The 26,474-nt window shown below is 54.8% G+C and overlaps 2 long non-coding RNA genes across 3 annotated transcripts in view; both read left to right on the forward strand.

Moving 5' to 3' along the window:
• Positions 1-26,474, forward strand: part of LOC145514126 (uncharacterized) — a 196,427-nt gene that overhangs the window by 79,722 nt on the left and 90,231 nt on the right. The gene's annotated exons all lie outside the window — the stretch shown is intronic.
• Positions 1-26,474, forward strand: part of LOC145514125 (uncharacterized) — a 63,096-nt gene that overhangs the window by 18,603 nt on the left and 18,019 nt on the right. For both annotated transcript variants that reach the window (XR_014059847.1, XR_014059846.1), the window contains 3 exons: positions 4,318-4,429; positions 11,958-12,069; positions 19,595-19,706. This is a non-coding gene — a long non-coding RNA (uncharacterized LOC145514125). The remainder of the gene's footprint in view (positions 1-4,317; positions 4,430-11,957; positions 12,070-19,594; positions 19,707-26,474) is intronic.

Here is a 26,474-nt window from a genome sequence, read left to right on the forward strand (position 1 = left end):
GGACGGGGTGTCCCCGTCCTCGGCCTCATCACGTGGGAAGCTCTGCAACGACAGTGACCGTCAGCCAGCCGTGCTGGGAGTTTTCCGAGCTGGGCATGGCCAGTGGAGCCGCTGCTTCTGCCTGCTCGAACTTCTCTTCCCAGAAGGGTCAGAGACGTGTGTCTGCTCAGATCCCCACCCGGGAGGAAAGAGACCCACCTGAGGGTGTGAGGTCAGCCTGGGCGGCCGGCGCTGCCCGCACTCTCCCCATCCCACCCAGCCTGCTCTCCCCTGGGGTGTGGACACAACTTGTCCGCAGGCTTCTGACCCCACATCCGCCTGGGCTTCCTTGAGGGAGACACGCCCCGAGAAACCCGCATCCACACACACAGGCAAAGGACCCGGTGTTTCCGGGTGGCATGGGAGAGGTGGCCCGGCCCCGCCTGGGGCTCCCCGTGTTACCTTTCTGTTTCTCCGGGCAAAGGGCCAGAGGCCTCTCGGGGGTGCCCTGAGCCAACGTCAACAGGGTGCCCACGCACACTGCCTGTGAGCTCTCCTGAGGCCCCGGCCTCTGGGCAGGGGCAAACAGCAGAACATCCTGGCAGCAAGTGATCTGGCTGGGGGCTCCTCTCCGCTCTGGAGGCCTGGATACCCGGGTTGCGGGTTCTGTTGGGTTCTGTTGCCGGCAGGTGACATCATTTCCTGGGGTTCGTGCTGAGGTCCCTTCCCCAAAACTTCGCAAGGGAATCTCTGGGTTTCTGACTGCTCGACCACCCCCCTTAGGCCATGTGCAGGCACAGTGACAGCCACACAGCCCAGCCCACAGCCCTGGGGAGGCCTGGGTGCAGCCAGGGCCTGAGCTCCGAGGACCCCGCTGCTCTCAGACCAGGCTCCTTCTTCTCGTAAGTGGTGTGGCCCTGGACAAGCATATGCCCCTCAGGGTTTCCCCGGTCTCTCCATCTGCAGAGTGGGGGTCATTCTCCCATCTGTTTCCTAGGTCTGTCGGCCTACGAGCAGCTCCATGCCTTTCCACCTGGGGCTGATATCACGTGGAGCTTGTGCGCTGAGACTTCAGAAAGAAAGACTCCATCCAGGGCTGACACAGCACAGAATGGGGCAGAACGAGGCCTGGATGCGCCGTGGTACCCAGGAAAAGGCACTCCCCCTCCTGACTGTTTGGAGACCCCGCATGCAAGTTGGAGGACCGAAAGGAAGACTCGAAGGTCTCCCTCTCTGATAGAAAAGAGTAGCCAACTTTCTGGTCCTCTGTTTCCATTGAGATTCTGTTCAAGTGTCCCAGCTCGGCTTCTGCGGGTGGCTGAGCTTCTAATGGCTCCCTGCGTTCTTGTCTTTTCCTCTCCAAACCTTCCGTCCGTTTCCCCCTTCTGGGGTGGATGGGCGCTGTCATTGCTTCTACCTTCGAGACAGATTGATGAAAAGTCTGGACCATCGACTCCTTTCCTCTCTTTAGTTCCGTGTCTCTCTCTGGCTGTGTCCCTCTCTTTTCCTTTCTCGATTCAGTCTGTGTCTTCCTCTTTCTCTCTCGTGTGTGGATGGATGGATGCTAGGAATGCACATGTATATGATTAGATGAGGGTTATGTTTTAGGGATAGGTTAGAGGGAGAGAAAGGCTTTAGGTCGGAGTTGGTCATGGGGGAAGGGTCAAGGGTGGTGGTGGTGTTTCTTGGAATCTGAGTGCTGTGCATTCTTCGTCTCTTTCCATATGAACCCCTTCTCAGATACACCACTTGCAAGGAGTCTCTCATGTTCCGTTTCCTATCTTTTGCATTTGTGAATGCTTAGCTTCTCTGTTGTGAAGAGGTTCCATTGGATGGAAACCCATTGGTGTACTTGGTTTCCCTCTTTCCCTTACTTGAAGAGACCCATTTCTACCTCCGCCCAGCAAATGGCAAGGAGACTCTGATGTTAAGGAGCCTTTGACCTACGCTTCTTTCTAGCTATCTCATGACATCAGTCTTTAGGGTGAGGTTTTTCCCCGATATTGAGGTGGTGTGAGATCAAAACCAATAGCGTTCTTCAGATGTAGCTGTCTGGTTTTCCCATGGACATTGATTGAAGAGGCTTTCTTGTTCCCATTTGGATATTCTCCCCTTCTGTGTCAGAGATGAGTTGACCTTGGATGCCGGGGTTTGTTTCTGGACCCTCAACTTTATTCCATCGATCTGGATCTGTGTGTGTTGTTGTATTCCCAATAGCATACTGTCCTGCTGCTGCCGCTGCGGCTAAGTCACTTCAGTCGTGTCTGACTCTGCGCGACCCCATGGCCTGCAGCCTACCAGGCTCCTCCGTCCAGGGCATTTTCCAGGCAAGAGTACTGGAGTGGGTCGCCATCGCCTTCTCCGATACTCTCCTGAGGATCCTAGTTTGGTCGTCTAATTTCCTTTCACACAACCTTGGACGTCCGTATCGGGGCTTTTTCGTCGGATTGTATTGACAATTTAGGCTCTTTTCTGTTTCCGTAACCCCTTTTGCAATTCTTTGTTCGGTGCGAACATGCATTGGCATTTTGGGAGGAATAGCATCGAAGCTGTGGATTGCCTTGTGGGGCTGTGACATCATTTTCCCAATAGGAATTCTTTCAAGCCCTGAGCACAGCTTCTCTTTCCAGTGATTGGTGTGGGCTTGATCTTCTTTCTTCCATCTCTCGCCGTTTTGTGAGAACAGGTCCTTCCTTCCCTTCTGGGTTAGATGGACTCGTGGGTATCACTTCAGTGAATGGCATTGTCAGTGGGGGTGATAATTCCCTTCTCATTGGAAGACTTTGCGGTGAGTATTAGAAGTGCAAGTGATTTCTCTTCCCCTTCCTCCCTGTCCATCTCTCAGAGCCACCGGGAAACAGAGGCCTCATCCAGGGTCACACAGGCCTGAGGGAGTGCAACTAGACTGTTGTTTCTTCAGGCCCTCAGTGCTGGACATCATCCGGGATACTCTGTGTGTGTCTTCCTCAGTCTGGCGTCCCTTCAGACCTTTCCCTAGTTTTCACAGGCTTGTTGTGTTGGTGTTCTTTGTCTGTTTGGAGACACGTCCTTGAGAAGCTTTGTGTTTCCACTCATTCGTCTCGCGATGTATGACCTGTCTTTTGCTTTTGTAATGAGGTCTTTCCCACGGTAGATATCTTTGATTTTGCAAAGTCCACTGTATTCTCTGGGTTGTTTTGTGGACTGCCTTTTAGTTTTGTGTGTGAAGACTCAAAGCACGTGTCCGGTTTCTGCTCATTGTTCTTCTAGATTTGTGACAAGTTTTCATGGAAACTTTGTCTAGGGATAACTGGAAGTGAACTCGGTGTAAGGTGTCAAGTCTCCATCTCCATTCATGTCATGCCCTGCAGTTTCCAATTCCCTGTTCCTGAGTGGTTTTGGAGACCTTGTGGGAAGTTTGGTTGCATCGGAGTTTGCATTTCCACCTTGAGTAGATTCACACTGTTCTGCCCTCAGGGACACTGTCAAGGGGGAGTGAGGAGCAGCCTGCACTTGCAGCAGTGACCACACGGTGGGGCGAGTGCTGCTGTTCCCTCTGGGAGCCCCAGGCCACAGGCATCCCAGTGAGGAGCCAGCTCTGTGCTCAGCTGAAAGGAGTTATTCTCTCAGGAGCCTCTGAGCCCTTGCCTTTGGATCACCCAGGGTGGGCATTTATTGTGACAGAAAAAAATTGCCCTGAATTCCATGGACGGAAGAGCCTGGCTGTGTAGAGTTCGTGAGTTGCCGTGAATCAGACACAACTGAGGACACAAAAACTCAATAGACTAAAACACTTTTTGGGGGTGGGGGGAGTGAAAGGGGGTGATGTGGGGTTTTTTGTCTTATATAATAGCCAAGGGAAATCTAGTTTAAACCTAAATTCACATAGATGGGAAAGGTATAGCTCTCCGTCACCCTATTAAAAAAAAAAAAAAAAAAAGACTTAACTTTTCTGAAAGTTTATTTAGTAGCTTCCTTGAGCAGTTCATTGTGAAGCTTTTTTTTTTTTTTTTGTGACATTGGCCTCATTAAAAAGTACGGTTTGCGTTTACTGGATAATTTTGTTCATTGTTTTGTTAGGGAATCTTGGTAATATCTGAGTTTCCTGGGGAGCATGGTCACATGACCTGGCCCTGGCCAATCGGTGCGTTCCACCTCCCTGGCCACTGTGATTGGCTCCGGACTGGGGCAGTGCCCAATCGGGGCCCAGGGCCGGGCCTCACGTTGGAAGCCAGGGGAAGACGAGCTCTCGTCCTGCTGGGGTAGGGGAAGGGGTGGGGCCGGGGGAGGTCAGGCTCCAGCAGTGGGAGGGGCTTGAGGTCCGCCTGCGGCAGTTGGTGACCTTCCTGCTCCCCTCAGGGCAGAGCCGCCGGCCTGAGAATGAGGGCGCTGCTGAGCCCAGGGGCTGGGATGGCCCGTTGCTGCTGTGGTCCCAGAGCTCCACCCGAGACCTGAGGGAGGCCGTCTGCCCGTGAGTCCTCTCCCGCTTGTCTGTCAGCTTGTTTGAAGCATGCTGGGTTTTCTGCCCAGCTGGCTAAGGGGAGTCCCTGGAAATGCAAGGGTGTGGGTTTTGGCAGACTTCAGGGAAGACATGCCAGATGAGCCTGGGAGACTCCAGCTTAATCTGGATTCAGGAGATATCTCTTCGGGCCAGCTAGTAATTGTAGGATAAGCCTAATGAGTCTTCACAGGATGAAGAGAGTAACGTGCCAAGGTAGCAATCGATGTCCTCCTTCGAGAGGATGAAGCTGGTGCTCAGAGAAGGGGGGAACTTGGCCACAGCAAGGAGGTGTGCACCCAGACAGAACCCCCAGATCCGGCCATTTGAGCTCAGGGAGGCCACTGGTGTGGCTTGTCCCTGTGGCAGGGGCCGAGGCACGCAGCCCACCCTGATTCCTGCGGGGGCCTGACTTGGGAAGTGCCATCTGGTAGCTTTGAGACTCACCAAACCAAATTGCACTGGAGAGAGGAAGGACACCTTCCTTCATCCACCCCCCACCCCCGCCGGATTCCCACATACCCTGACCCCTTTCTCTGGATTTCGGAGCCATTTCCAGAGTCCCGCTCATATGACCTCATTCGAAGTGCACTGTGGACGAGCTGCCATGTGCAGCTGCTACCACAGCAGCCAAGGGCTTTAGCTCCCGAGTACCTCCCTTCCTTTGGAACTTGGGGGCCCTCTACTCCCCACTTGCACACCACAGACCTTTGCTGAGGATTGTGGGGACCCTCACTCAGTTTGCAGCACGTTGTAGCCATCCCTGTCCTCTCAATACCTCCCTTGCAACTCAGCTTGTGAGCTCCTTTGGAGCAGCGTGGCCCACCTGGCTGCAACGGAAGAGACACAGCTGACAGGGAAACAACAGCTTAGATCTGACAGCCGGAAAGCTCTGTCAAAAGGGACCTCCCTCTTCACACCGTAGAGGCTGTAGGAGCCGCCAGGGTTTGGGAACCAGTGCTGGGGCCAAAATGACTCCACAGCTGTTTTCCTTCCTGGGGAGGGTTCTGGCTCCAGTGGGAATGGCTCAAGTCTCCTAAGGTTCTGAAAGCCCACTGTGTGCAGATTCACGGTACACAGAGAGGAGAAGGTGGAGTCCTGCCCTGGAGGTGGGCACAGCTCACGGATGAGCCAGGCAGGCAGGCAGGCAGGCAGGGCATGAGAACACCTGAGCTGCCTTCATGAGTGAATGGTGTGGGGGCAGAGGAAGAGAAGCCGGTCTGCTCCCTCATGTGGTGCCCAGGGCAGGTTGTCCCCAGAGGAAACCCTTACGACGGTGAGGACTATCACTGCTGTTTCCCAAGGGGTTCCGTCGGTGCGTGTCTTCCCCGGAGCGGTCAGGCCGTCTCTAAAGTACACTGGCCATGGGCATTGCCTCTCCTTGGAACTTCCCATGTGTTTCTCTTTTTTATGGAACAGTGATTTTTTAGAGGGGTTCTGGGCCACAAGGTTGTTGGGTCATTTTCTAGCCTTCTGTCGTGAAGAACGCTTTCCTGGGCGTTGGGGTGGTTTGTTGTTCCAGCTCCCTTTCTTGGCTTCTTTTGGGAGCTGGTGCAACAAGAGGAGCTCAGCCTCTGCCTTCTGGCTGAGATGTCACCCTTCAAACAGCAATGCCTGCCTGGAGATAATGATGGCATTTGCCAAAAGGGCTTCGTTTGGCACATGATATCTTGAAAGGACGTACACCGTCCTTTCAGCTATCAAAGGCTAGTTCAAATGACATACAAATGAGAACTCTCCAATGGAGTCTTACAGTAGGTGGAGAGTCCGAAAAAAACTCCTTCAGTCATTTCACTGAGAGTCATTGATTGGGGACACCAAGAATATAGGAAGGAATGCAGAAAGAAAAGATGAAATTGTGTTCAGGATCGGGGGGAGGGATGAACAGGGCGTGCTTGCCTTGAATCCAGGCTTTGTTGGGGGGTGGGGCATAAAGATCGAACGGGTCTGAAACTACAAAGTGGGATGGTAACACAGTATCACCAGAGTTACACAACAGTGTTCCCAAATTGCAACAATGATGAAAAAGTTTACTAATCCCAACTTAACCAAGAGAAATACAGGAAACCATACACAAAATAAAACATCACCAGAAAGGTGGAAACAAACCAAATGCAAAGCAGTTCAGGGGAAAGGAACTCCATGTCCCCTGGGGGCAGACCGAGTTGCCGGCGTCCACGGTGAGCAGACAGGGATGGAGGCTGCAGAGCCGACCGCTCCCCTGGACGTGGTGTTTCCGGCAAGGGCTCTGGGTCTCTGCCCAGAGCGGGGGCTCGTTCTTCCTGCAGGGGCGAGTGAGTCATCGTCGGCGTCTGGGTGTTGCGCGGGAGCCAGGGCAGGCTCTCCCTGCCGAGGCGGTGACTCCTCCTCTGCCTCGGGTTCTCCTGCCAAAGCCCGAGCAGGTACAGGTGCACGTGGAGGTGGAGGTTCTGGCTGAGGGGGTGGGACATCAGTGCCTGGGGCTGGGGGCCCTGCAGGCACGGAGATCCGATCTGCCCGGTGTGCTGGCCAGTACCCAGCTGGCCTGGTGTCTCTGCGAGGGCAAGTCTCGGTTCTCCATCTGGCCTCGGTGGATCCCTGGGTCCTGCACCTGGAGCCACCACCTCTGTAGGGACAGGTCTGGGAAGTAGAGCCTGGTTCCAGTTGGAGGCCAGTGCTAGAGCTGGGGGAGAAGCAAAGTTTGCCCACAGGCCAGCCTTGGCATGTGCGTATCCCGGGACAGAAAGCTTCCAAGAGATTCCCAAAGAATACCCAGGGTCGGATGTCTTTTGGGACTGAAGTGTGCAAGATGGGGGTGGGGGTGTGAGGCCAGCGCTTGCTGCAGGCCCAGCAGCATCTTTCGGGGACTCGTCCGTGTGTAGCTCAGCACCCCCTCCCCACACACTCCCGTGCACCAGCCCCAGCGTCCTCACCTCTGTGCTCTGGCGTGCTGGGCTCCAGGTCCTCCTGCTGCCTCAGAGGCCGGGGTTCTCGGGACTCTGGGTCGGAGCCGGGTGTGCTGAGCTCCGTGGCAGCCTCAGACTGGGCCGCCGGGTGTATCCTGGGCGGTGTCTCGGCAGCAGGCCTTCCCCGCCTCCGCTTCGCCCCCGGTGGGGCTGATGCCTCCGTGGGCACGCTCACCTGGAGCCTGCACTGGGCCTCACGGGCGGGGGGGTGGTGCTCCGACCCCTCCCTCTGGGAGGTGGACGGGGTGTCCCCGTCCTCGGCCTCATCACGTGGGAAGCTCTGCAACGACAGTGACCGTCAGCCAGCCGTGCTGGGAGTTTTCCGAGCTGGGCCTGGCCAGTGGAGCCGCTGCTTCTGCCTGCTCGAACTTCTCTTCCCAGAAGGGTCAGAGACGTGTGTCTGCTCAGATCCCCACCCGGGAGGAAAGAGACCCACCTGAGGGTGTGAGGTCAGCCTGGGCGGCCGGCGCTGCCCGCACTCTCCCCATCCCACCCAGCCTGCTCTCCCCTGGGGTGTGGACACAACTTGTCCGCAGGCTTCTGACCCCACATCCGCCTGGGCTTCCTTGAGGGAGACACACCCCGAGAAACCCGCATCCACACACACAGGCAAAGGACCCGGTGTTTCCGGGTGGCACGGGAGAGGTGGCCCGGCCCCGCCTGGGGCTCCCCGTGTTACCTTTCTGTTTCTCCGGGCAAAGGGCCAGAGGCCTCTCGGGGGTGCCCTGAGCCAACGTCGACAGGGTGCCCACGCACACTGCCTGTGAGCTCTCCTGAGGCCCCGGCCTCTGGGCAGGGGCAAACAGCAGAACATCCTGGCAGCAAGTGATCTGGCTGGGGGCTCCTCTCCGCTCTGGAGGCCTGGATACCCGGGTTGCGGGTTCTGTTGGGTTCTGTTGCCGGCAGGTGACATCATTTCCTGGGGTTCGTGCTGAGGTCCCTTCCCCAAAACTTCGCAAGGGAATCTCTGGGTTTCTGACTGCTCGACCACCCCCCTTAGGCCATGTGCAGGCACAGTGACAGCCACACAGCCCAGCCCACAGCCCTGGGGAGGCCTGGGTGCAGCCAGGGCCTGAGCTCCGAGGACCCCACTGCTCTCAGACCAGGCTCCTTCTTCTCATAAGTGGTGTGGCCCTGGACAAGCATATGCCCCTCAGGGTTTCCCCGGTCTCTCCATCTGCAGAGTGGGGGTCATTCTCCCATCTGTTTCCTAGGTCTGTCGGCCTACGAGCAGCTCCATGCCTTTCCACCTGGGGCTGATATCACGTGGAGCTTGTGCGCTGAGACTTCAGAAAGAAAGACTCCATCCAGGGCTGACACAGCACAGAATGGGGCAGAACGAGGCCTGGATGCGCCGTGGTACCCAGGAAAAGGCACTCCCCCTCCTGACTGTTTGGAGACCCTGCATGCAAGTTGGAGGACCGAAAGGAAGACTCGAAGGTCTCCCTCTCTGATAGAAAAGAGTAGCCAACTTTCTGGTCCTCTGTTTCCATTGAGATTCTGTTCAAGTGTCCCAGCTCGGCTTCTGCGGGTGGCTGAGCTTCTAATGGCTCCCTGCGTTCTTGTCTTTTCCTCTCCAAACCTTCCGTCCGTTTCCCCCTTCTGGGGTGGATGGGCGCTGTCATTGCTTCTACCTTCGAGACAGATTGATGAAAAGTCTGGACCATCGACTCCTTTCCTCTCTTTAGTTCCGTGTCTCTCTCTGGCTGTGTCCCTCTCTTTTCCTTTCTCGATTCAGTCTGTGTCTTCCTCTTTCTCTCTCGTGTGTGGATGGATGGATGCTAGGAATGCACATGTATATGATTAGATGAGGGTTATGTTTTAGGGATAGGTTAGAGGGAGAGAAAGGCTTTAGGTCGGAGTTGGTCATGGGGGAAGGGTCAAGGGTGGTGGTGGTGTTTCTTGGAATCTGAGTGCTGTGCATTCTTCGTCTCTTTCCATATGAACCCCTTCTCAGATACACCACTTGCAAGGAGTCTCTCATGTTCCGTTTCCTATCTTTTGCATTTGTGAATGCTTAGCTTCTCTGTTGTGAAGAGGTTCCATTGGATGGAAACCCATTGGTGTACTTGGTTTCCCTCTTTCCCTTACTTCAAGAGACCCATTTCTACCTCCGCCCAGCAAATGGCAAGGAGACTCTGATGTTAAGGAGCCTTTGACCTACGCTTCTTTCTAGCTATCTCATGACATCAGTCTTTAGGGTGAGGTTTTTCCCCGATATTGAGGTGGTGTGAGATCAAAACCAATAGCGTTCTTCAGATGTAGCTGTCTGGTTTTCCCATGGACATTGATTGAAGAGGCTTTCTTGTTCCCATTTGGATATTCTCCCCTTCTGTGTCAGAGATGAGTTGACCTTGGATGCCGGGGTTTGTTTCTGGACCCTCAACTTTATTCCATCGATCTGGATCTGTGTGTGTTGTTGTATTCCCAATAGCATACTGTCCTGCTGCTGCCGCTGCGGCTAAGTCACTTCAGTCGTGTCTGACTCTGCGCGACCCCATGGCCTGCAGCCTACCAGGCTCCTCCGTCCAGGGCATTTTCCAGGCAAGAGTACTGGAGTGGGTCGCCATCGCCTTCTCCGATACTCTCCTGAGGATCCTAGTTTGGTCGTCTAATTTCCTTTCACACAACCTTGGACGTCCGTATCGGGGCTTTTTCGTCGGATTGTATTGACAATTTAGGCTCTTTTCTGTTTCCGTAACCCCTTTTGCAATTCTTTGTTCGGTGCGAACATGCATTGGCATTTTGGGAGGAATAGCATCGAAGCTGTGGATTGCCTTGTGGGGCTGTGACATCATTTTCCCAATAGGAATTCTTTCAAGCCCTGAGCACAGCTTCTCTTTCCAGTGATTGGTGTGGGCTTGATCTTCTTTCTTCCATCTCTCGCCGTTTTGTGAGAACAGGTCCTTCCTTCCCTTCTGGGTTAGATGGACTCGTGGGTATCACTTCAGTGAATGGCATTGTCAGTGGGGGTGATAATTCCCTTCTCATTGGAAGACTTTGCGGTGAGTATTAGAAGTGCAAGTGATTTCTCTTCCCCTTCCTCCCTGTCCATCTCTCAGAGCCACCGGGAAACAGAGGCCTCATCCAGGGTCACACAGGCCTGAGGGAGTGCAACTAGACTGTTGTTTCTTCAGGCCCTCAGTGCTGGACATCATCCGGGATACTCTGTGTGTGTCTTCCTCAGTCTGGCGTCCCTTCAGACCTTTCCCTAGTTTTCACAGGCTTGTTGTGTTGGTGTTCTTTGTCTGTTTGGAGACACGTCCTTGAGAAGCTTTGTGTTTCCACTCATTCGTCTCGCGATGTATGACCTGTCTTTTGCTTTTGTAATGAGGTCTTTCCCACGGTAGATATCTTTGATTTTGCAAAGTCCACTGTATTCTCTGGGTTGTTTTGTGGACTGCCTTTTAGTTTTGTGTGTGAAGACTCAAAGCACGTGTCCGGTTTCTGCTCATTGTTCTTCTAGATTTGTGACAAGTTTTCATGGAAACTTTGTCTAGGGATAACTGGAAGTGAACTCGGTGTAAGGTGTCAAGTCTCCATCTCCATTCATGTCATGCCCTGCAGTTTCCAATTCCCTGTTCCTGAGTGGTTTTGGAGACCTTGTGGGAAGTTTGGTTGCATCGGAGTTTGCATTTCCACCTTGAGTAGATTCACACTGTTCTGCCCTCAGGGACACTGTCAAGGGGGAGTGAGGAGCAGCCTGCACTTGCAGCAGTGACCACACGGTGGGGCGAGTGCTGCTGTCCCCTCTGGGAGCCCCAGGCCACAGGCATCCCAGTGAGGAGCCAGCTCTGTGCTCAGCTGAAAGGAGTTATTCTCTCAGGAGCCTCTGAGCCCTTGCCTTTGGATCACCCAGGGTGGGCATTTACTGTGACAGAAAAAAATTGCCCTGAATTCCATGGACGGAAGAGCCTGGCTGTGTAGAGTTCGTGAGTTGCCGTGAATCAGACACAACTGAGGACACAAAAACTCAATAGACTAAAACACTTTTTGGGGGTGGGGGGAGTGAAAGGGGGTGATGTGGGGTTTTTTGTCTTATATAATAGCCAAGGGAAATCTAGTTTAAACCTAAATTCACATAGATGGGAAAGGTATAGCTCTCCGTCACCCTATTAAAAAAAAAAAAAAAAAAACGACTTAACTTTTCTGAAAGTTTATTTAGTAGCTTCCTTGAGCAGTTCATTGTGAAGCTTTTTTTTTTTTTTCTGTGACATTGGCCTCATTAAAAAGTACGGTTTGCGTTTACTGGATAATTTTGTTCATTGGTTTGTTAGGGAATCTTGGTAATATCTGAGTTTCCTGGGGAGCATGGTCACATGACCTGGCCCTGGCCAATCGGTGCGTTCCACCTCCCTGGCCACTGTGATTGGCTCCGGACTGGGGCAGTGCCCAATCGGGGCCCAGGGCCGGGCCTCACGTTGGAAGCCAGGGGAAGACGAGCTCTCGTCCTGCTGGGGTAGGGGAAGGGGTGGGGCCGGGGGAGGTCAGGCTCCAGCAGTGGGAGGGGCTTGAGGTCCGCCTGCGGCAGTTGGTGACCTTCCTGCTCCCCTCAGGGCAGAGCCGCCGGCCTGAGAATGAGGGCGCTGCTGAGCCCAGGGGCTGGGATGGCCCGTTGCTGCTGTGGTCCCAGAGCTCCACCCGAGACCTGAGGGAGGCCGTCTGCCCGTGAGTCCTCTCCCGCTTGTCTGTCAGCTTGTTTGAAGCATGCTGGGTTTTCTGCCCAGCTGGCTAAGGGGAGTCCCTGGAAATGCAAGGGTGTGGGTTTTGGCAGACTTCAGGGAAGACATGCCAGATGAGCCTGGGAGACTCCAGCTTAATCTGGATTCAGGAGATATCTCTTCGGGCCAGCTAGTAATTGTAGGATAAGCCTAATGAGTCTTCACAGGATGAAGAGAGTAACGTGCCAAGGTAGCAATCGATGTCCTCCTTCGAGAGGATGAAGCTGGTGCTCAGAGAAGGGGGGAACTTGGCCACAGCAAGGAGGTGTGCACCCAGACAGAACCCCCAGATCCGGCCATTTGAGCTCAGGGAGGCCACTGGTGTGGCTTGTCCCTGTGGCAGGGGCCGAGGCACGCAGCCCACCCTGATTCCTGCGGGGGCCTGACTTGGGAAGTGCCATCTGGTAGCTTTGAGACTCACCAAACCAAATTGCACTGGAGAGAGGAAGGACACCTTCCTTCATCCACCCCCCACCCCCGCCGGATTCCCACATACCCTGACCCCTTTCTCTGGATTTCGGAGCCATTTCCAGAGTCCCGCTCATATGACCTCATTCGAAGTGCACTGTGGACGAGCTGCCATCTGCAGCTGCTACCACAGCAGCCAAGGGCTTTAGCTCCCGAGTACCTCCCTTCCTTTGGAACTTGGGGGCCCTCTACTCCCCACTTGCACACCACAGACCTTTGCTGAGGATTGTGGGGACCCTCACTCAGTTTGCAGCACGTTGTAGCCATCCCTGTCCTCTCAATACCTCCCTTGCAACTCAGCTTGTGAGCTCCTTTGGAGCAGCGTGGCCCACCTGGCTGCAACGGAAGAGACACAGCTGACAGGGAAACAACAGCTTAGATCTGACAGCCGGAAAGCTCTGTCAAAAGGGACCTCCCTCTTCACACCGTAGAGGCTGTAGGAGCCGCCAGGGTTTGGGAACCAGTGCTGGGGCCAAAATGACTCCACAGCTGTTTTCCTTCCTGGGGAGGGTTCTGGCTCCAGTGGGAATGGCTCAAGTCTCCTAAGGTTCTGAAAGCCCACTGTGTGCAGATTCACGGTACACAGAGAGGAGAAGGTGGAGTCCTGCCCTGGAGGTGGGCACAGCTCACGGATGAGCCAGGCAGGCAGGCAGGCAGGCAGGGCATGAGAACACCTGAGCTGCCTTCATGAGTGAATGGTGTGGGGGCAGAGGAAGAGAAGCCGGTCTGCTCCCTCATGTGGTGCCCAGGGCAGGTTGTCCCCAGAGGAAACCCTTACGACGGTGAGGACTATCACTGCTGTTTCCCAAGGGGTTCCGTCGGTGCGTGTCTTCCCCGGAGCGGTCAGGCCGTCTCTAAAGTACACTGGCCATGGGCATTGCCTCTCCTTGGAACTTCCCATGTGTTTCTCTTTTTTATGGAACAGTGATTTTTTAGAGGGGTTCTGGGCCACAAGGTTGTTGGGTCATTTTCTAGCCTTCTGTCGTGAAGAACGCTTTCCTGGGCGTTGGGGTGGTTTGTTGTTCCAGCTCCCTTTCTTGGCTTCTTTTGGGAGCTGGTGCAACAAGAGGAGCTCAGCCTCTGCCTTCTGGCTGAGATGTCACCCTTCAAACAGCAATGCCTGCCTGGAGATAATGATGGCATTTGCCAAAAGGGCTTCGTTTGGCACATGATATCTTGAAAGGACGTACACCGTCCTTTCAGCTATCAAAGGCTAGTTCAAATGACATACAAATGAGAACTCTCCAATGGAGTCTTACAGTAGGTGGAGAGTCCGAAAAAAACTCCTTCAGTCATTTCACTGAGAGTCATTGATTGGGGACACCAAGAATATAGGAAGGAATGCAGAAAGAAAAGATGAAATTGTGTTCAGGATCGGGGGGAGGGATGAACAGGGCGTGCTTGCCTTGAATCCAGGCTTTGTTGGGGGGTGGGGCATAAAGATCGAACGGGTCTGAAACTACAAAGTGGGATGGTAACACAGTATCACCAGAGTTACACAACAGTGTTCCCAAATTGCAACAATGATGAAAAAGTTTACTAATCCCAACTTAACCAAGAGAAATACAGGAAACCATACACAAAATAAAACATCACCAGAAAGGTGGAAACAAACCAAATGCAAAGCAGTTCAGGGGAAAGGAACTCCATGTCCCCTGGGGGCAGACCGAGTTGCCGGCGTCCACGGTGAGCAGACAGGGATGGAGGCTGCAGAGCCGACCGCTCCCCTGGACGTGGTGTTTCCGGCAAGGGCTCTGGGTCTCTGCCCAGAGCGGGGGCTCGTTCTTCCTGCAGAGGCGAGTGAGTCATCGTGGGCGTCTGGGTGTTGCGCGGGAGCCAGGGCAGGCTCTCCCTGCCGAGGCGGTGACTCCTCCTCTGCCTCGGGTTCTCCTGCCAAAGCCCGAGCAGGTACAGGTGCACGTGGAGGTGGAGGTTCTGGCTGAGGGGGTGGGACATCAGTGCCTGGGGCTGGGGGCCCTGCAGGCACGGAGATCCGATCTGCCCGGTGTGCTGGCCAGTACCCAGCTGGCCTGGTGTCTCTGCGAGGGCAAGTCTCGGTTCTCCATCTGGCCTCGGTGGATCCCTGGGTCCTGCACCTGGAGCCACCACCTCTGTAGGGACAGGTCTGGGAAGTAGAGCCTGGTTCCAGTTGGAGGCCAGTGCTAGAGCTGGGGGAGAAGCAAAGTTTGCCCACAGGCCAGCCTTGGCATGTGCGTATCCCGGGACAGAAAGCTTCCAAGAGATTCCCAAAGAATACCCAGGGTCGGATGTCTTTTGGGACTGAAGTGTGCAAGATGGGGGTGGGGGTGTGAGGCCAGCGCTTGCTGCAGGCCCAGCAGCATCTTTCGGGGACTCGTCCGTGTGTAGCTCAGCACCCCCTCCCCACACACTCCCGTGCACCAGCCCCAGCGTCCTCACCTCTGTGCTCTGGCGTGCTGGGCTCCAGGTCCTCCTGCTGCCTCAGAGGCCGGGGTTCTCGGGACTCTGGGTCGGAGCCGGGTGTGCTGAGCTCCGTGGCAGCCTCAGACTGGGCCGCCGGGTGTATCCTGGGCGGTGTCTCGGCAGCAGGCCTTCCCCGCCTCCGCTTCGCCCCCGGTGGGGCTGATGCCTCCGTGGGCACGCTCACCTGGAGCCTGCACTGGGCCTCACGGGCGGGGGGGTGGTGCTCCGACCCCTCCCTCCGGGAGGTGGACGGGGTGTCCCCGTCCTCGGCCTCATCACGTGGGAAGCTCTGCAACGACAGTGACCGTCAGCCAGCCGTGCTGGGAGTTTTCCGAGCTGGGCATGGCCAGTGGAGCCGCTGCTTCTGCCTGCTCGAACTTCTCTTCCCAGAAGGGTCAGAGACGTGTGTCTGCTCAGATCCCCACCCGGGAGGAAAGAGACCCACCTGAGGGTGTGAGGTCAGCCTGGGCGGCCGGCGCTGCCCGCACTCTCCCCATCCCACCCAGCCTGCTCTCCCCTGGGGTGTGGACACAACTTGTCCGCAGGCTTCTGACCCCACATCCGCCTGGGCTTCCTTGAGGGAGACACGCCCCGAGAAACCCGCATCCACACACACAGGCAAAGGACCCGGTGTTTCCGGGTGGCATGGGAGAGGTGGCCCGGCCCCGCCTGGGGCTCCCCGTGTTACCTTTCTGTTTCTCCGGGCAAAGGGCCAGAGGCCTCTCGGGGGTGCCCTGAGCCAACGTCAACAGGGTGCCCACGCACACTGCCTGTGAGCTCTCCTGAGGCCCCGGCCTCTGGGCAGGGGCAAACAGCAGAACATCCTGGCAGCAAGTGATCTGGCTGGGGGCTCCTCTCCGCTCTGGAGGCCTGGATACCCGGGTTGCGGGTTCTGTTGGGTTCTGTTGCCGGCAGGTGACATCATTTCCTGGGGTTCGTGCTGAGGTCCCTTCCCCAAAACTTCGCAAGGGAATCTCTGGGTTTCTGACTGCTCGACCACCCCCCTTAGGCCATGTGCAGGCACAGTGACAGCCACACAGCCCAGCCCACAGCCCTGGGGAGGCCTGGGTGCAGCCAGGGCCTGAGCTCCGAGGACCCCGCTGCTCTCAGACCAGGCTCCTTCTTCTCGTAAGTGGTGTGGCCCTGGACAAGCATATGCCCCTCAGGGTTTCCCCGGTCTCTCCATCTGCAGAGTGGGGGTCATTCTCCCATCTGTTTCCTAGGTCTGTCGGCCTACGAGCAGCTCCATGCCTTTCCACCTGGGGCTGATATCACGTGGAGCTTGTGCGCTGAGACTTCAGAAAGAAAGACTCCATCCAGGGCTGACACAGCACAGAATGGGGCAGAACGAGGCCTGGATGCGCCGTGGTACCCAGGAAAAGGCACTCCCCCTCCTGACTGTTTGGAGACCCCGCATGCAAGTTGGAGGACCGAAAGGAAGACTCGAAGGTCTCCCTCTCTGATAGAAAAGAGTAGCCAACTTTCTGGTCCTCTGTTTCCATTGAGATTCTGTTCAAGTGTCCCAGCTCGGCTTCTGCGGGTGGCTGAGCTTCTAATGGCTCCCTGCGTTCTTGTCTTTTCCTCTCCAAACCTTCCGTCCGTTTCCCCCTTCTGGGGTGGATGGGCGCTGTCATTGCTTCTACCTTCGAGACAGATTGATGAAAAGTCTGGACCATCGACTCCTTTCCTCTCTTTGGTTCCGTGTCTCTCTCTGGCTGTGTCCCTCTCTTTTCCTTTCTCGATTCAGTCTGTGTCTTCCTCTTTCTCTCTCGTGTGTGGATGGATGGATGCTAGGAATGCACATGTATATGATTAGATGAGGGTTATGTTTTAGGGATAGGTTAGAGGGAGAGAAAGGCTTTAGGTCGGAGTTGGTCATGGGGGAAGGGTCAAGGGTGGTGGTGGTGTTTCTTGGAATCTGAGTGCTGTGCATTCTTCGTCTCTTTCCATATGAACCCCTTCTCAGATACACCACTTGCAAGGAGTCTCTCATGTTCCGTTTCCTATCTTTTGCATTTGTGAATGCTTAGCTTCTCTGTTGTGAAGAGGTTCCATTGGATGGAAACCCATTGGTGTACTTGGTTTCCCTCTTTCCCTTACTTCAAGAGACCCATTTCTACCTCCGCCCAGCAAATGGCAAGGAGACTCTGATGATCAGGAGCCTTTGACCTACGCTTCTTTCTAGCTATCTCATGACATCAGTCTTTAGGGTGAGGTTTTTCCCCGATATTGAGGTGGTGTGAGATCAAAACCAATAGCGTTCTTCAGATGTAGCTGTCTGGTTTTCCCATGGACATTGATTGAAGAGGCTTTCTTGTTCCCATTTGGATATTCTCCCCTTCTGTGTCAGAGATGAGTTGACCTTGGATGCCGGGGTTTGTTTCTGGACCCTCAACTTTATTCCATCGATCTGGATCTGTGTGTGTTGTTGTATTCCCAATAGCATACTGTCCTGCTGCTGCCGCTGCGGCTAAGTCACTTCAGTCGTGTCTGACTCTGCGCGACCCCATTGCCTGTAGCCTACCAGGCTCCTCCGTCCAGGGCATTTTCCAGGCAAGAGTACTGGAGTGGGTCGCCATCGCCTTCTCCGATACTCTCCTGAGGATCCTAGTTTGGTCGTCTAATTTCCTTTCACACAACCTTGGACGTCCGTATCGGGGCTTTTTCGTCGGATTGTATTGACAATTTAGGCTCTTTTCTGTTTCCGTAACCCCTTTTGCAATTCTTTGTTCGGTGCGAACATGCATTGGCATTTTGGGAGGAATAGCATCGAAGCTGTGGATTGCCTTGTGGGGCTGTGACATCATTTTCCCAATAGGAATTCTTTCAAGCCCTGAGCACAGCTTCTCTTTCCAGTGATTGGTGTGGGCTTGATCTTCTTTCTTCCATCTCTCGCCGTTTTGTGAGAACAGGTCCTTCCTTCCCTTCTGGGTTAGATGGACTCGTGGGTATCACTTCAGTGAATGGCATTGTCAGTGGGGGTGATAATTCCCTTCTCATTGGAAGACTTTGCGGTGAGTATTAGAAGTGCAAGTGATTTCTCTTCCCCTTCCTCCCTGTCCATCTCTCAGAGCCACCGGGAAACAGAGGCCTCATCCAGGGTCACACAGGCCTGAGGGAGTGCAACTAGACTGTTGTTTCTTCAGGCCCTCAGTGCTGGACATCATCCGGGATACTCTGTGTGTGTCTTCCTCAGTCTGGCGTCCCTTCAGACCTTTCCCTAGTTTTCACAGGCTTGTTGTGTTGGTGTTCTTTGTCTGTTTGGAGACACGTCCTTGAGAAGCTTTGTGTTTCCACTCATTCGTCTCGCGATGTATGACCTGTCTTTTGCTTTTGTAATGAGGTCTTTCCCACGGTAGATGTCTTTGATTTTGCAAAGTCCACTGTATTCTCTGGGTTGTTTTGTGGACTGCCTTTTAGTTTTGTGTGTGAAGACTCAAAGCACGTGTCCGGTTTCTGCTCATTGTTCTTCTAGATTTGTGACAAGTTTTCATGGAAACTTTGTCTAGGGATAACTGGAAGTGAACTCGGTGTAAGGTGTCAAGTCTCCATCTCCATTCATGTCATGCCCTGCAGTTTCCAATTCCCTGTTCCTGAGTGGTTTTGGAGACCTTGTGGGAAGTTTGGTTGCATCGGAGTTTGCATTTCCACCTTGAGTAGATTCACACTGTTCTGCCCTCAGGGACACTGTCAAGGGGGAGTGAGGAGCAGCCTGCACTTGCAGCAGTGACCACACGGTGGGGCGAGTGCTGCTGTTCCCTCTGGGAGCCCCAGGCCACAGGCATCCCAGTGAGGAGCCAGCTCTGTGCTCAGCTGAAAGGAGTTAGTCTCTCAGGAGCCTCTGAGCCCTTGCCTTTGGATCACCCAGGGTGGGCATTTATTGTGACAGAAAAAAATTGCCCTGAATTCCATGGACGGAAGAGCCTGGCTGTGTAGAGTTCGTGAGTTGCCGTGAATCAGACACAACTGAGGACACAAAAACTCAATAGACTAAAACACTTTTTGGGGGTGGGGGGAGTGAAAGGGGGTGATGTGGGGTTTTTTGTCTTATATAATAGCCAAGGGAAATCTAGTTTAAACCTAAATTCACATAGATGGGAAAGGTATAGCTCTCCGTCACCCTATTAAAAAAAAAAAAAAAACGACTTAACTTTTCTGAAACTTTATTTAGTAGCTTCCTTGAGCAGTTCATTGTGAAGCATTTTTTTTTTTTTCTGTGACATTGGCCTCATTAAAAAGTACGGTTTGCGTTTACTGGATAATTTTGTTCATTGGTTTGTTAGGGAATCTTGGTAATATCTGAGTTTCCTGGGGAGCATGGTCACATGACCTGGCCCTGGCCAATCGGTGCGTTCCACCTCCCTGGCCACTGTGATTGGCTCCGGACTGGGGCAGTGCCCAATCGGGGCCCAGGGCCGGGCCTCACGTTGGAAGCCAGGGGAAGACGAGCTCTCGTCCTGCTGGGGTAGGGGAAGGGGTGGGGCCGGGGGAGGTCAGGCTCCAGCAGTGGGAGGGGCTTGAGGTCCGCCTGCGGCAGTTGGTGACCTTCCTGCTCCCCTCAGGGCAGAGCCGCCGGCCTGAGAATGAGGGCGCTGCTGAGCCCAGGGGCTGGGATGGCCCGTTGCTGCTGTGGTCCCAGAGCTCCACCCGAGACCTGAGGGAGGCCGTCTGCCCGTGAGTCCTCTCCCACTTGTCTGTCAGCTTGTTTGAAGCATGCTGGGTTTTCTGCCCAGCTGGCTAAGGGGAGTCCCTGGAAATGCAAGGGTGTGGGTTTTGGCAGACTTCAGGGAAGACATGCCAGATGAGCCTGGGAGACTCCAGCTTAATCTGGATTCAGGAGATATCTCTTCGGGCCAGCTAGTAATTGTAGGATAAGCCTAATGAGTCTTCACAGGATGAAGAGAGTAACGTGCCAAGGTAGCAATCGATGTCCTCCTTCGAGAGGATGAAGCTGGTGCTCAGAGAAGGGGGGAACTTGGCCACAGCAAGGAGGTGTGCACCCAGACAGAACCCCCAGATCCGGCCATTTGAGCTCAGGGAGGCCAGTGGTGTGGCTTGTCCCTGTGGCAGGGGCCGAGGCACGCAGCCCACCCTGATTCCTGCGGGGGCCTGACTTGGGAAGTGCCATCTGGTAGCTTTGAGACTCACCAAACCAAATTGCACTGGAGAGAGGAAGGACACCTTCCTTCATCCACCCCCCACCCCCGCCGGATTCCCACATACCCTGACCCCTTTCTCTGGATTTCGGAGCCATTTCCAGAGTCCCGCTCATATGACCTCATTCGAAGTGCACTGTGGACGAGCTGCCATGTGCAGCTGCTACCACAGCAGCCAAGGGCTTTAGCTCCCGAGTACCTCCCTTCCTTTGGAACTTGGGGGCCCTCTACTCCCCACTTGCACACCACAGACCTTTGCTGAGGATTGTGGGGACCCTCACTCAGTTTGCAGCACGTTGTAGCCATCCCTGTCCTCTCAATACCTCCCTTGCAACTCAGCTTGTGAGCTCCTTTGGAGCAGCGTGGCCCACCTGGCTGCAACGGAAGAGACACAGCTGACAGGGAAACAACAGCTTAGATCTGACAGCCGGAAAGCTCTGTCAAAAGGGACCTCCCTCTTCACACCGTAGAGGCTGTAGGAGCCGCCAGGGTTTGGGAACCAGTGCTGGGGCCAAAATGACTCCACAGCTGTTTTCCTTCCTGGGGAGGGTTCTGGCTCCAGTGGGAATGGCTCAAGTCTCCTAAGGTTCTGAAAGCCCACTGTGTGCAGATTCACGGTACACAGAGAGGAGAAGGTGGAGTCCTGCCCTGGAGGTGGGCACAGCTCACGGATGAGCCAGGCAGGCAGGCAGGCAGGCAGGGCATGAGAACACCTGAGCTGCCTTCATGAGTGAATGGTGTGGGGGCAGAGGAAGAGAAGCCGGTCTGCTCCCTCATGTGGTGCCCAGGGCAGGTTGTCCCCAGAGGAAACCCTTACGACGGTGAGGACTATCACTGCTGTTTCCCAAGGGGTTCCGTCGGTGCGTGTCTTCCCCGGAGCGGTCAGGCCGTCTCTAAAGTACACTGGCCATGGGCATTGCCTCTCCTTGGAACTTCCCATGTGTTTCTCTTTTTTATGGAACAGTGATTTTTTAGAGGGGTTCTGGGCCACAAGGTTGTTGGGTCATTTTCTAGCCTTCTGTCGTGAAGAACGCTTTCCTGGGCGTTGGGGTGGTTTGTTGTTCCAGCTCCCTTTCTTGGCTTCTTTTGGGAGCTGGTGCAACAAGAGGAGCTCAGCCTCTGCCTTCTGGCTGAGATGTCACCCTTCAAACAGCAATGCCTGCCTGGAGATAATGATGGCATTTGCCAAAAGGGCTTCGTTTGGCACATGATATCTTGAAAGGACGTACACCGTCCTTTCAGCTATCAAAGGCTAGTTCAAATGACATACAAATGAGAACTCTCCAATGGAGTCTTACAGTAGGTGGAGAGTCCGAAAAAAACTCCTTCAGTCATTTCACTGAGAGTCATTGATTGGGGACACCAAGAATATAGGAAGGAATGCAGAAAGAAAAGATGAAATTGTGTTCAGGATCGGGGGGAGGGATGAACAGGGCGTGCTTGCCTTGAATCCAGGCTTTGTTGGGGGGTGGGGCATAAAGATCGAACGGGTCTGAAACTACAAAGTGGGATGGTAACACAGTATCACCAGAGTTACACAACAGTGTTCCCAAATTGCAACAATGATGAAAAAGTTTACTAATCCCAACTTAACCAAGAGAAATACAGGAAACCATACACAAAATAAAACATCACCAGAAAGGTGGAAACAAACCAAATGCAAAGCAGTTCAGGGGAAAGGAACTCCATGTCCCCTGGGGGCAGACCGAGTTGCCGGCGTCCACGGTGAGCAGACAGGGATGGAGGCTGCAGAGCCGACCGCTCCCCTGGACGTGGTGTTTCCGGCAAGGGCTCTGGGTCTCTGCCCAGAGCGGGGGCTCGTTCTTCCTGCAGGGGCGAGTGAGTCATCGTCGGCGTCTGGGTGTTGCGCGGGAGCCAGGGCAGGCTCTCCCTGCCGAGGCGGTGACTCCTCCTCTGCCTCGGGTTCTCCTGCCAAAGCCCGAGCAGGTACAGGTGCACGTGGAGGTGGAGGTTCTGGCTGAGGGGGTGGGACATCAGTGCCTGGGGCTGGGGGCCCTGCAGGCACGGAGATCCGATCTGCCCGGTGTGCTGGCCAGTACCCAGCTGGCCTGGTGTCTCTGCGAGGGCAAGTCTCGGTTCTCCATCTGGCCTCGGTGGATCCCTGGGTCCTGCACCTGGAGCCACCACCTCTGTAGGGACAGGTCTGGGAAGTAGAGCCTGGTTCCAGTTGGAGGCCAGTGCTAGAGCTGGGGGAGAAGCAAAGTTTGCCCACAGGCCAGCCTTGGCATGTGCGTATCCCGGGACAGAAAGCTTCCAAGAGATTCCCAAAGAATACCCAGGGTCGGATGTCTTTTGGGACTGAAGTGTGCAAGATGGGGGTGGGGGTGTGAGGCCAGCGCTTGCTGCAGGCCCAGCAGCATCTTTCGGGGACTCGTCCGTGTGTAGCTCAGCACCCCCTCCCCACACACTCCCGTGCACCAGCCCCAGCGTCCTCACCTCTGTGCTCTGGCGTGCTGGGCTCCAGGTCCTCCTGCTGCCTCAGAGGCCGGGGTTCTCGGGACTCTGGGTCGGAGCCGGGTGTGCTGAGCTCCGTGGCAGCCTCAGACTGGGCCGCCGGGTGTATCCTGGGCGGTGTCTCGGCAGCAGGCCTTCCCCGCCTCCGCTTCGCCCCCGGTGGGGCTGATGCCTCCGTGGGCACGCTCACCTGGAGCCTGCACTGGGCCTCACGGGCGGGGGGGTGGTGCTCCGACCCCTCCCTCCGGGAGGTGGACGGGGTGTCCCCGTCCTCGGCCTCATCACGTGGGAAGCTCTGCAACGACAGTGACCGTCAGCCAGCCGTGCTGGGAGTTTTCCGAGCTGGGCATGGCCAGTGGAGCCGCTGCTTCTGCCTGCTCGAACTTCTCTTCCCAGAAGGGTCAGAGACGTGTGTCTGCTCAGATCCCCACCCGGGAGGAAAGAGACCCACCTGAGGGTGTGAGGTCAGCCTGGGCGGCCGGCGCTGCCCGCACTCTCCCCATCCCACCCAGCCTGCTCTCCCCTGGGGTGTGGACACAACTTGTCCGCAGGCTTCTGACCCCACATCCGCCTGGGCTTCCTTGAGGGAGACACGCCCCGAGAAACCCGCATCCACACACACAGGCAAAGGACCCGGTGTTTCCGGGTGGCATGGGAGAGGTGGCCCGGCCCCGCCTGGGGCTCCCCGTGTTACCTTTCTGTTTCTCCGGGCAAAGGGCCAGAGGCCTCTCGGGGGTGCCCTGAGCCAACGTCAACAGGGTGCCCACGCACACTGCCTGTGAGCTCTCCTGAGGCCCCGGCCTCTGGGCAGGGGCAAACAGCAGAACATCCTGGCAGCAAGTGATCTGGCTGGGGGCTCCTCTCCGCTCTGGAGGCCTGGATACCCGGGTTGCGGGTTCTGTTGGGTTCTGTTGCCGGCAGGTGACATCATTTCCTGGGGTTCGTGCTGAGGTCCCTTCCCCAAAACTTCGCAAGGGAATCTCTGGGTTTCTGACTGCTCGACCACCCCCCTTAGGCCATGTGCAGGCACAGTGACAGCCACACAGCCCAGCCCACAGCCCTGGGGAGGCCTGGGTGCAGCCAGGGCCTGAGCTCCGAGGACCCCGCTGCTCTCAGACCAGGCTCCTTCTTCTCGTAAGTGGTGTGGCCCTGGACAAGCATATGCCCCTCAGGGTTTCCCCGGTCTCTCCATCTGCAGAGTGGGGGTCATTCTCCCATCTGTTTCCTAGGTCTGTCGGCCTACGAGCAGCTCCATGCCTTTCCACCTGGGGCTGATATCACGTGGAGCTTGTGCGCTGAGACTTCAGAAAGAAAGACTCCATCCAGGGCTGACACAGCACAGAATGGGGCAGAACGAGGCCTGGATGCGCCGTGGTACCCAGGAAAAGGCACTCCCCCTCCTGACTGTTTTGAGACCCCGCATGCAAGTTGGAGGACCGAAAGGAAGACTCGAAGGTCTCCCTCTCTGATAGAAAAGAGTAGCCAACTTTCTGGTCCTCTGTTTCCATTGAGATTCTGTTCAAGTGTCCCAGCTCGGCTTCTGCGGGTGGCTGAGCTTCTAATGGCTCCCTGCGTTCTTGTCTTTTCCTCTCCAAACCTTCCGTCCGTTTCCCCCTTCTGGGGTGGATGGGCGCTGTCATTGCTTCTACCTTCGAGACAGATTGATGAAAAGTCTGGACCATCGACTCCTTTCCTCTCTTTGGTTCCGTGTCTCTCTCTGGCTGTGTCCCTCTCTTTTCCTTTCTCGATTCAGTCTGTGTCTTCCTCTTTCTCTCTCGTGTGTGGATGGATGGATGCTAGGAATGCACATGTATATGATTAGATGAGGGTTATGTTTTAGGGATAGGTTAGAGGGAGAGAAAGGCTTTAGGTCGGAGTTGGTCATGGGGGAAGGGTCAAGGGTGGTGGTGGTGTTTCTTGGAATCTGAGTGCTGTGCATTCTTCGTCTCTTTCCATATGAACCCCTTCTCAGATACACCACTTGCAAGGAGTCTCTCATGTTCCGTTTCCTATCTTTTGCATTTGTGAATGCTTAGCTTCTCTGTTGTGAAGAGGTTCCATTGGATGGAAACCCATTGGTGTACTTGGTTTCCCTCTTTCCCTTACTTCAAGAGACCCATTTCTACCTCCGCCCAGCAAATGGCAAGGAGACTCTGATGATCAGGAGCCTTTGACCTACGCTTCTTTCTAGCTATCTCATGACATCAGTCTTTAGGGTGAGGTTTTTCCCCGATATTGAGGTGGTGTGAGATCAAAACCAATAGCGTTCTTCAGATGTAGCTGTCTGGTTTTCCCATGGACATTGATTGAAGAGGCTTTCTTGTTCCCATTTGGATATTCTCCCCTTCTGTGTCAGAGATGAGTTGACCTTGGATGCCGGGGTTTGTTTCTGGACCCTCAACTTTATTCCATCGATCTGGATCTGTGTGTGTTGTTGTATTCCCAATAGCATACTGTCCTGCTGCTGCCGCTGCGGCTAAGTCACTTCAGTCGTGTCTGACTCTGCGCGACCCCATGGCCTGCAGCCTACCAGGCTCCTCCGTCCAGGGCATTTTCCAGGCAAGAGTACTGGAGTGGGTCGCCATCGCCTTCTCCGATACTCTCCTGAGGATCCTAGTTTGGTCGTCTAATTTCCTTTCACACAACCTTGGACGTCCGTATCGGGGCTTTTTCGTCGGATTGTATTGACAATTTAGGCTCTTTTCTGTTTCCGTAACCCCTTTTGCAATTCTTTGTTCGGTGCGAACATGCATTGGCATTTTGGGAGGAATAGCATCGAAGCTGTGGATTGCCTTGTGGGGCTGTGACATCATTTTCCCAATAGGAATTCTTTCAAGCCCTGAGCACAGCTTCTCTTTCCAGTGATTGGTGTGGGCTTGATCTTCTTTCTTCCATCTCTCGCCGTTTTGTGAGAACAGGTCCTTCCTTCCCTTCTGGGTTAGATGGACTCGTGGGTATCACTTCAGTGAATGGCATTGTCAGTGGGGGTGATAATTCCCTTCTCATTGGAAGACTTTGCGGTGAGTATTAGAAGTGCAAGTGATTTCTCTTCCCCTTCCTCCCTGTCCATCTCTCAGAGCCACCGGGAAACAGAGGCCTCATCCAGGGTCACACAGGCCTGAGGGAGTGCAACTAGACTGTTGTTTCTTCAGGCCCTCAGTGCTGGACATCATCCGGGATACTCTGTGTGTGTCTTCCTCAGTCTGGCGTCCCTTCAGACCTTTCCCTAGTTTTCACAGGCTTGTTGTGTTGGTGTTCTTTGTCTGTTTGGAGACACGTCCTTGAGAAGCTTTGTGTTTCCACTCATTCGTCTCGCGATGTATGACCTGTCTTTTGCTTTTGTAATGAGGTCTTTCCCACGGTAGATGTCTTTGATTTTGCAAAGTCCACTGTATTCTCTGGGTTGTTTTGTGGACTGCCTTTTAGTTTTGTGTGTGAAGACTCAAAGCACGTGTCCGGTTTCTGCTCATTGTTCTTCTAGATTTGTGACAAGTTTTCATGGAAACTTTGTCTAGGGATAACTGGAAGTGAACTCGGTGTAAGGTGTCAAGTCTCCATCTCCATTCATGTCATGCCCTGCAGTTTCCAATTCCCTGTTCCTGAGTGGTTTTGGAGACCTTGTGGGAAGTTTGGTTGCATCGGAGTTTGCATTTCCACCTTGAGTAGATTCACACTGTTCTGCCCTCAGGGACACTGTCAAGGGGGAGTGAGGAGCAGCCTGCACTTGCAGCAGTGACCACACGGTGGGGCGAGTGCTGCTGTTCCCTCTGGGAGCCCCAGGCCACAGGCATCCCAGTGAGGAGCCAGCTCT

Source organism: Giraffa tippelskirchi, chromosome 7 (assembly GCF_054371585.1).
Source record: "Giraffa tippelskirchi isolate mGirTip1 chromosome 7, T2T-mGirTip1v1.2.pri, whole genome shotgun sequence".
Lineage (NCBI taxonomy): Eukaryota > Metazoa > Chordata > Mammalia > Artiodactyla > Giraffidae > Giraffa > Giraffa tippelskirchi.